The sequence below is a fragment of the Phoca vitulina genome, unplaced genomic scaffold (assembly GCF_004348235.1).
Source record: "Phoca vitulina isolate PV1807 unplaced genomic scaffold, GSC_HSeal_1.0 scaffold31, whole genome shotgun sequence".
Classification (NCBI taxonomy): Eukaryota; Metazoa; Chordata; class Mammalia; order Carnivora; family Phocidae; genus Phoca; species Phoca vitulina.
In genome coordinates, this window is record NW_022589734.1 from 19546350 (window position 1) to 19556442 (window position 10093).

Sequence of the window (10093 nt, forward strand, 5' to 3'; positions counted from 1 at the left end):
ACTAAAGACACAGATCCAAAAATATGTTGCTAAGGCCAATGTCCAAGAATATACTGCCCATGTTTTCTTTTATGAGTTTTATGACTTCAGATCTTACATTTAGGTCTTTAATCCATTTTGAGTTTTTTTGCATGGTATAAAGGGTCCAATTTCATTTTCTTGCATGTACCTGTCCAATTTTTCCAACACCATTTATTGAAATACTGTCTTTTCCCCATATTACATTCTTGCCTCCTCTGTTGTAGATTAATTGACCATATAAGTGTTGATTTATTTCTGGGATCTCTATTCTGTTCTATTGATCTGTGTGTTTATTTCTGTACCAGGATCAAACTGGTTTGATTCCTATAGCTTTGTAGTATAGAATAAAATATTGGACTATGTTATCTCCAGCTTCATTCCACTTTTTCCAGATGGTTTTGGCTATTTGGGGTCTTTTGTGGCTCCATAGACATTTTAGGATTATTTGTTGTAGTTCTGTAAAAAATACTACTGGTGTTGTCATAGAGATTGCATTGTTTCTGTAGATTCCTTTGGGTAGTGTGGACATTTTAACAATTTTAATTCTTCCAATGCATGCATGTATATTTTTCCATTTAATTTGTGTCATCCTAAATTTATTTCTTCAATGTCTTCAGTTTTCAGAGTACAGATCTTTTGCTTTTTGCTTAAAATTATTCCTAGGTATTTTTTTTCTTTCAAAGTACCATTTTAAATGGAATTTTTTCTTAATTTCTCTTCCACTAGTTTTTGTTACTATATAGAAATAAAACATTTTTGTATTTTGATTTTATATACTGCAACTTTCCTGAATTCATCTATTAATTCTAATAGAGTTTTGGTGAATTCTTTATGGTTTTCTATATACAGTATCATGTACCCTACAAATAGTGTCAGTTTTACTTCTTTGCTACCAATTTGAATACATTTTATTTCTTTGTCTTGTATGATTACTCTGACTAGAACATCCAGTACTGTGTTGACTATAAGAGCTGAGAGTAAACGTCTTTGTCTTCTTCCTGAATCTTAGAAGATAAGATTTCAGGTTTTCACCATTGAGTATAATGTTACCTGTGGGTGGCCTTTATTATATTGAGTTGTGTTTCCTCTAAACCCACTTTATTTAGGGTCTTTATCGTGAACAGATTTGTATTTTATTAAATGCTTTTTCTCATCTAATCATATGATTTGTATCCTTTCTCTTGTCAATGCAGTGCATCACACTAATCAATTTGTGGATATTGAATTACTTTTTCATCTCTAGAATAAATCCCACTTGATCATTAGGTATGATCCTTAATTTTTATTTATTTTAGGTATGATCCTTTAAATGTATTGTTGAACTCAGTTGCTAATATTTTGATGAGGACTTTTGCATCTAAGTTCATCAGGGATATTGGCCTATAATTTTTTTTTTTTTTTTTTTTTGTAGTGTCTTTATCTGGTTTGGGGATCAGGGTAATGCTGGCTTCATAGAATGAGTTAGGAATTTTTCTTTCCTATTCTATATTTTTTAATAACTTAAGAATAGGTAATAACTCTTCTTCAAGTGTTTGGTAGAATTGCTGTGAACCTAACTGTTGCTGCACTTTTGATTTTGGTGAGGTTTTTTATTATTATTACCAATTCATTTTCCTTACTACTAATTGATCTGTTCAAATTTTCTATTTCCTCCTGATTCACTTTTAGAAGATTGTATGTTTCTTGGAATTTATCCACCTGTAGGTTGTCTGATTTGTTGGCATATGATTTTTATCATATTCTCCTATAATCCTTTGTATTTCTGTTGGTCATTATTTCTCTTTTTCATTTCTGATTTTGAGTCCTCTGTCCTTTTTTCTTGATGAGTCTGGCTAAAGGTTTATCGATTTTGTTTATCTTTTCAAAGAACCATCTCTTGGTTTCATTGATCTTTGTTACTGTTTTTTTAGTGTCTATTTCATTTATTTCTATCTACTATTCATTATTTTCCTTCCTTCTACTAAATTTGGGCTTTGTTCATTCTTCTTTTTCTAGCTCCTTTAGGTGTAAGGTTAGGTTCTTTATTAGAGATTTTTCTTTTCCTGCTTCTTGTGGTAGGCCTGTATTGTTATAAACTTCCCTCTATGTAGCATCCCTCTTAAAACTACTTTTGCTGCATCCCAGAGGTTTTGGACCACTGTGTTTTCATTTTCATTTGTTTCCATGTTAATTTTAATTTCTTTTTAATTTTTAATTTCTTCTTTTTAATTTCTTCTTTTATTTCCTGGTTGACCCATTCATTGTTTAGTAGCATGTTATTTAACCTCCACATATTTGTGTTCTTACCAGACTTTTTCTTGTGGTTGATTTCTAGTTTCATAGTGTTGTGGTCAGAAAATATGCATTATATGATTTCCATCTTTCTTAATTTGTTGATACTTGTTTTGTGGCCCAACATGTATGATCTGTTCTGGAGAATGTTCCATGTGCCCTTGAAAGAAGTGTGTATTCAGCTGCTTTTGGATGGAATGTTCTGAATATATTTATTAGATCCATTCGGTCCAATGTATCATCAAGGCCACTGTTTCTTTATTGATTTTCAATTTGGGTGATCTGTCTATTGAGGCAAGTGAGGTGTTAAGGTCCCCTGCTATTGTTGTATTACTATTGACTTAGTATGATGTTAATTAGCATACTTTTATTTCTACTGAAGTAACTTTTTCTAGCACTTATTGTAAAGCATGAGGTAGTGAATTCCCTCAGCTTTTGTTTATTTAGGAAAGTCTTGATCTCTCTTATATTTACGAAAGATAGCTTCCCTGGGTATAGTATTCTTGGTTAATGATTTTTTTTCCCCAATATTTCGAATATGTCATCCTATTCTCTTACAGTCTGAAAAGTTTCTGTGACAAATCTGTCTATAGCCTTTTGGAGGTTGTATGTAATATCTCTCTTTTCTCTTGCTGGTTTTACAACTCTTTGTCATTGATTTTTGATAACTTAATAATACTGTGTCTCTATATAGCCCTATTCATCTTATTTAGGGTTTTTTGGGGCTCTTGTCTCTGGATATCTATTTCCTGAGGATTGTACATTTTCAGCCATTATTGATTTAAACATACTTTCTCTTCTCTTTGTCATTTTCTTCTGGAATTCTCACATTGCAAATGTTCTTTACATTCTGTCCCATAAGTTCTTCTGTTGAGTCTGTTTTTGAAGCATTCTATAGAATTCTTCAGTTATTGTATTTTCTAGCTCTAAGATTTTGGTTTATTTTAATTTTTATGGTTTCTATTTCTTTCTTGAACTTCTTGTTTTGTTTAGGCATTGTTTTCCTAATTTCATTTAGTTGTCTGTACATGTTGCTCACAAGAACTCTGTAACAGGATTATCCTAAATTCTTTGTCTGACCGTCCTTAGATCTTCACATTTTTAGGGTCTGCTATTAGAGATTTATTAATTTCCTTTGATGTCATATTTACCTGATTTTTTCATGATCCTCAATTCCTTACATTGGTATCTGTGCATTTGAGTAAATGGTGTATTCTTTGAAAATTGTAGCTTTGTTTGCTCAGAGACCGCTCTTCACCAGTCAACTTAGTTTGGGTTTCTAGATGTGTCTTTTGGTAATGTTCTTGGGCAGGAGGGGTGTGTTATTAGGGTATATATTTGAGCAAGGCAACTGTTCAATCTCTGAGGTGAGGCATGGGAAGGGGGGAATACGCCACTTACTGAGAACTGCTATTGAGGGCTCCTAGCTCAGTTTCCTACCCAAGTAAGGCTGTAAGATGGTTTTTAAAATTGCCCAGATTTTCTCATCAGCCTTACTATATGGTCAGGACTCTGGATATTATACTCAGAAGTACATGGGGCTATGAATTAGCTTCCCTGACATAGTAGGGCAGCAAGACAGGTCCCAATATCTGCACAGCTCATTGTTTAGGAACCTGAGACAGGCAAAATTGTGCAATAAATATCCTGGTCAGTTGAAGTCACCTGTTTTGCTCTAAAGACAAGAAAAGCTACTGTGCTTTCTGTTCAAGTTCCACTGTAAGCATGGCTATTTATGGATAATACAACTTCTTGAATGTTCTGTAATATTCCTTCATAAGGTGGGCTTAAGTTTGTATTCAGCAACAAGGGGTGGGGGGCTATGAATTGATTTTCTTGTCTGGGTGCAGCAGGAGAAGCAGCTCCTGAGCCACTAAGGCTCTTTAGGATCTTAACTTTAGCTGACCCATGCCCCAAGTTCCCTGGCTGAACAGGGACATTGACTTGGCTCTGGGGGTTATCAGCTCTGCCCACGTGCCTCTTGGCTCAAGCATTGCTGGGTTATACAGCAGCTTTCAGGTTTTCTCATTAGCCCTTCTGTCAGATGGAGCTAAGAGCCATGCTCTACAGCAGATGCGGCTAGGATTTAGTTCTCCTGCCTGAGTGGAAATGGGAGGGCACTCTTCAGGCAAATTCCAAATTTCCCAAATAGGCTTTCTGTTTGGTTGGGGCCTGGGAGCCATGCTTACTCCATAGTGGGAGTAGCTATTACTTGGCTTTTCTACCTGAGAATGAGAAGGCTGTGCTCTAAGATTGGCAAAAATCCTTGTTTAAGGACCTGAATAAGGCAGACCTATGCCTCCACGAAGTTCCCTGCTCAGACTGTGCCACTGACTTGGTTCTATAGATGAGCAATGACCTATTTTTGACTATTAATAGGCTCTGTATATTGGAACAGGGTTTGCCAATCTGAGTGCTGGCATTTGCAAGCCCCTCCCCTTCTCAATTAGAAATTCTCAGTGGTTGAACCTAGCAGATTCCTCTGCTATTCCCATGGGGCAAAACCAGAGTAGGGGCTCCCATGAAAGACCCACAATACTGGGGGCATGTATGTAACCCCTGGGCTCTCTTTTTCCTGCTGGAGAAACAATAGGCTCAAGGGAGACCTCTTGTCATGGTTTTGCACTGGCCTGGGGGAGTGTCAATGCAGACAGCTTTTAGCCATTTTTCTTACCATTTTAACGCAGTCTATCCTGGTCTTGTTGTGCTGGAGTTGCTTCAGCTTCACTCCCATGTTCTAAGAGTCTCTCAGTAGTGTCTTCTCCATGAATAGTTGTTAGTTGTTTTTCTTGTGAGGGGGAGTGGCATCAGAAATGACTTACCTTGCCATCTTTGTGACATCACTCTTGGCACTACTTCTGTGTCCACATTTGGTTTGTACATCTTTGCATTACTGTGCTGTTTTTTGATACAATTTGGTGAACTTGTGTGGTGATAAATTAATGTTGGTTAGTTTTCTTCTATTGGATTCAAAAAATTGAATGTTTCTGAAATGAAAATTATATATATATTATAAATTATAGGCACTGTTGCTTTTAAACTGACCTATGTGGCTTTATAATTTTTTTATTTAAATTCAATTAGCCAACATATAGTACATCATTAGTTTCAGATGTAGTGTTCAATAATTTTATTATATTAAATTTTAACATATAGAGAAGTGTATAAAACATTACAGCTTAACTATCATAAAGTAAACGTTTGTAAAACCTCCATCTCAATCAAGAAATAGAGCATTGTTAGCACTCTAGAAGAATCCTAATGCCCCATCCCAATGCCCCATCCCTGTTTCACAAAAGTACGTACCATGACTTTTAATAATATACTTTGTTTTCCTGATTTTTTAACTTCATGTAAAATAGGACCCTATGATATATATTAATTTGTGCTTAGCTATTTTTCTTTTGCTTTCTGTTGATTAGTATAGAATTACTTTTGTATCTAAACCTTGTATTTAATTATTTTACCAAGCCTATATTTTTATCTTAAAATGTATGTATTATATATTTTAGATCTTCTCAGAGCTCCTTACCTACACACCTCAATAAGACTAGCTATCATAATGATCTGAGCTTATTAGGTCTTCAGTAAATAACTATTTGTTGATTATTTGTATATATATACTAAAATTTGTTTTTGCATGTCTTTTAAATATAAAAAGATAGACTATGGGAAAAACTATTCTCATAAACTATGGGAAAAACTATTCTCATTTACACCCAGCCTTCCTCATCAACTTTTTATTGTATAAATCTTTGTCCATAGAGTCCTCATCTTACAACAGAATGGAGACCTTCAGGTATTTGGCAAAATGCATTGCCAAGTTATTTTTGTTTGTTTTGGGTTTTTTGTTTGTTTGTTTGTTTTTTGCTGATTTAAATAATGCAGATTTATTTTTTTTCAATAATTTTTTTATTATGTTATGTTAGTCACCATACAATACATCATTAGTTTTTGATGTAATGTTCCATGATTCATTGTTTGCGTATAACACCCAGTGCTCCATGCAATACATGCCCTCCTTAATACCCATCACTGGGCTCGTCCATCCCCCTCCCCTCTAAAACCCTCAGTTTGATTCCCAGAGTCCATAGTCTCTCATGGTTTGTCTCCCCCTCTGATTCCTCCACCTTCATTTTTCCCTTCCTTCTCCTAAGTTTTAATAAAATTCTGCTGATGATTAAAAAAATGTATCTGTGTATTTACTACTGGATTTACTATTTATAACATGATAGCATTTGCATTTAATAAAAGATTTAGTTCTTCCTTTCCAACCTGTATATTTTTATTTCTTTTTCTTGCCTTATTGCATTGACTAGGAATTCCAGTATGTACTTTCTTATCCCTAATTTCAATAGGAAAGACTTCAGTATTTCACTATCAAGTAAAATAATTGCTATAAGTTTTTATATGTGTTGATTAGATAAAGGAAACTTCTTTCTATTCTTAATTTTCCAAGGCTTTTTTTGATTGGGATGGGGTGCTAGAGTGAGATACATTATTTTTTCCAGTTTTATATTCTCACCACTTAAGGTATACAACATAATGACTAGATATATGTGTATATTTTTAAATGATTACTTCAATAAGTCTAGTAAAATCCAACACCTCAGATAATTACAATTTTTTTCTTGTGATTCAAACTTGTAAGATTCTCTCTTTTACCTTTGAAATATAAAATACACTACTATTAACTATAGTCACCATGTTGTCCATTACATTCCCAGAACTTGTTTATCTTGTAACTGGAAATTTGTATCTTTTGACCACCCTCAGCTTTTTCCCCATCACTCACCACACACATCTGGCAAACAACAATTTGTTTTCTGTCTCTATGAGTTTGGCTTTTTTAGAATCCACTTAGAAGTGAGATCATACAATATTTGTCTTTCTATCTTATTGTACTTAGCATAATGCCCTCAAGGTCTATCCAGGTTGTTGCAAATGGTATGATTTCTCTTTTTTATATGCCTGAATAATATTCCACTGTGTGTACACACACTATAACATCTTCATCCATTCGTCTGTCAATAACACAGATTTTCTATATGCCTTGGCAATTGTTAAATAATATTGCAATAAATATAGGGCTGCAAATATCTATTTGGAATAATGATTTCATGTCTTTTGGATGTATACCCAGAAGCAGATTTGGTGGATCTTATGGTAGCTCTATTTTAATTTTTTGAAGAACTTCCACACTGTTTTCCATAGTGGTTGAATCAATTTATGTTCCCACTTACAGTGCACAAAGGTTCCGTTTTCTCCACATTCTCAACAACACGTATTAGCTGTCTTTTTGATGACAGCAATTCTAACAGGTAAACAGATATTTCATTGTGATCTTGATTTGCATTTCCCTGATGATAAGTAATGTTAAGCACTTGTTCAAGTACTTTCTGGCCTTGAAAAAATGTCTATTGAGTTCCTTTGCCTATGTATTGATTGGATAGTTTGTTGTTTTGTTTTTGCTATTAAGTGTATGAACTTCTTTATATATCTTGAATATTAAGCCCTTATCAGATATATTATTTGTGACTATATTCTCTAATTCAATAGGTTGACTTTACATTTTGTTGATGATTTCATTTGTGGTGCAGAAGAATTTTAGTTTGATATAGTCCCACTTGTTCACTTTTGCTTTTTTTGTTGCCTTTGGTTTTGGTGTTCTAGATCGGTTTTATGGTTTCAGGTCTTATGGTCTTCAATAAGTTTTAAGTTAATTTTTGTGTATGGTGATAGAAAGGGTTCTAATTTAATTATTTTGCATGAGGCTGTCAAGTTTTTCCATAATTGTTTATTGAAGAGACTGTCCTTTCCCCACTCTATGTTTTTGGAAACTTTATCATAAATCTAATGACCATATATGCATAGGTTTATTTCTGGGCTCTGTTTTCTGTTGATCTATGTGTCTTTTTTTTATGCCAATACCATACCATTTTGATGAGTACAGTTTTGCAATGTACTTTGAAATCTGGAAGTGTGCTGCCTCCAGTTTTCTTCTTTTTCAAGAGTGTGTGACTATTTAGGGTCTTTTGTAGATCTATACAAATTTTTGTGAAAAATGCTACTGGTATTTTGATAAAGATTGTATTGATAAAGATTGCAAAGACTACCAACTGCACATCATTTGGTAGTATTGACTTTTTTTTTTTTTAAGATTTATTTATTTGAGAGGAGAGGGGCAGAGGGAGAGAATCTTCAAGCAGACTCCACACCGAGCATGGAACCTGATGTGGGGCTTGAGCTCAAAACCCACGAGAATCATGACCTAAGCCGAAAGCATGAGTTGGACGCTTAACTGACCGAGCCACCCAGGCATCCCAGTGTTGACATTTTAATATTAATTGTGTCATTTAATGAGCATGGAATATCTTTCCATTTATTTCTGTGGTCTTCAGTTTCTTTCATTAGTGTCTTTTTAGCATTCAATGTACAGGCTTTTTACCCACTTGGTTAAATTTATTAATAGTATTTTGTTCTTTTTGATTCAATTGTAGATGGACATTTTCTTAATTTCTCTAATTGTTCATTATTATTGTATAGAGGTGCAACTGTTTGTATATTGATTTTATATCCTGCAACTCTACTGAATTTATTTATCACTTCTAACAGTTTTGGGGTGGTGTCTTTAGTTTCTGTATATAATATCATGTCATCTGCAAATTGTGACACTTTTACTTCTTCTTTACCAATTTGGATGCCTTTTATTTCTTGCTGCAGCCAGTATTTCCATTACTAGGTTGGACAACTAGTGAGAATGCATATCCTTGTCTTGTTCTGGATCTTACAGGAAATGCTTTTAATTTTTCACCATTGAGTATGTTGTTAGCTATGGGTTTTTCATGTATTTTCTTAATTGTATTAAGGTATGCTCCCTCTAAACCCACTTCATTGAGTTTTTATCATGAACGGGTGTTGTATGTTGTCAAGTGCTTTTTCTACACCTATTGAGATGATCATATGGCTTTTATTCTTCCTTTTATTAATGTGATATATCACACTGATTAAAATTTGAGGTTATTGAATCATCCTTGCACAACTGAAATAAATCACACTGGATCATGGTGAATACTTTTTCTAATGTAATGTTGAAGTTGGTTTGCTAGTGTTTTGTTGAAGATATTTGCATCTACATTTCTTTTTTTTTTTTTAATTTTTTTTATTGTTATGTTAATCCCCATACATTACATCATTAGTTTTAGATATAGTGTTCCATGATTCATTGTTTGTGCATAACACCCAGTGCTCCATGCAGAACGTGCCCTCCTCAATACCCATCACCAGGCTAACCCATCCTCCCAACCCCCTCCCCTCTAGAACCCTCAGTTTGTTTTTCAGAGTCCATCGTCTCTCATGGTTCTTCTCCCCCTCCGATTTCCCCCCCTTCATTCTTCCCCTCCTGCTACATTCTTCTTCTTCTTTTTTTCTTTCTTAACATATATTGCATTATTTGTTTCAGAGGTACAGATCTGAGATTCAACAGTCCTGCACAATTCACAGCGCTTACCAGAACACATACCCTCCCCAGTGTCCATCACCCAGTCACCCCATCCCTCCCACCCCACCCCCCACTCCAGCAACCCTCAGTTTGTTTCCTGAGATTAAGAATTCCTCATATCAGTGAGGTCATATGCTACATGTCTTTCTCTGTTTGACTTATTTCGCTCAGCATAATACCCTCCAGTTCCATCCACGTCGTTGCAAATGGCAAGATCTTATTCCTTTTGATGGCTGCATAATATTCCATTGTATATATATACCACATCTTCTTTATCCATTTATCTGTTGATGGACATCT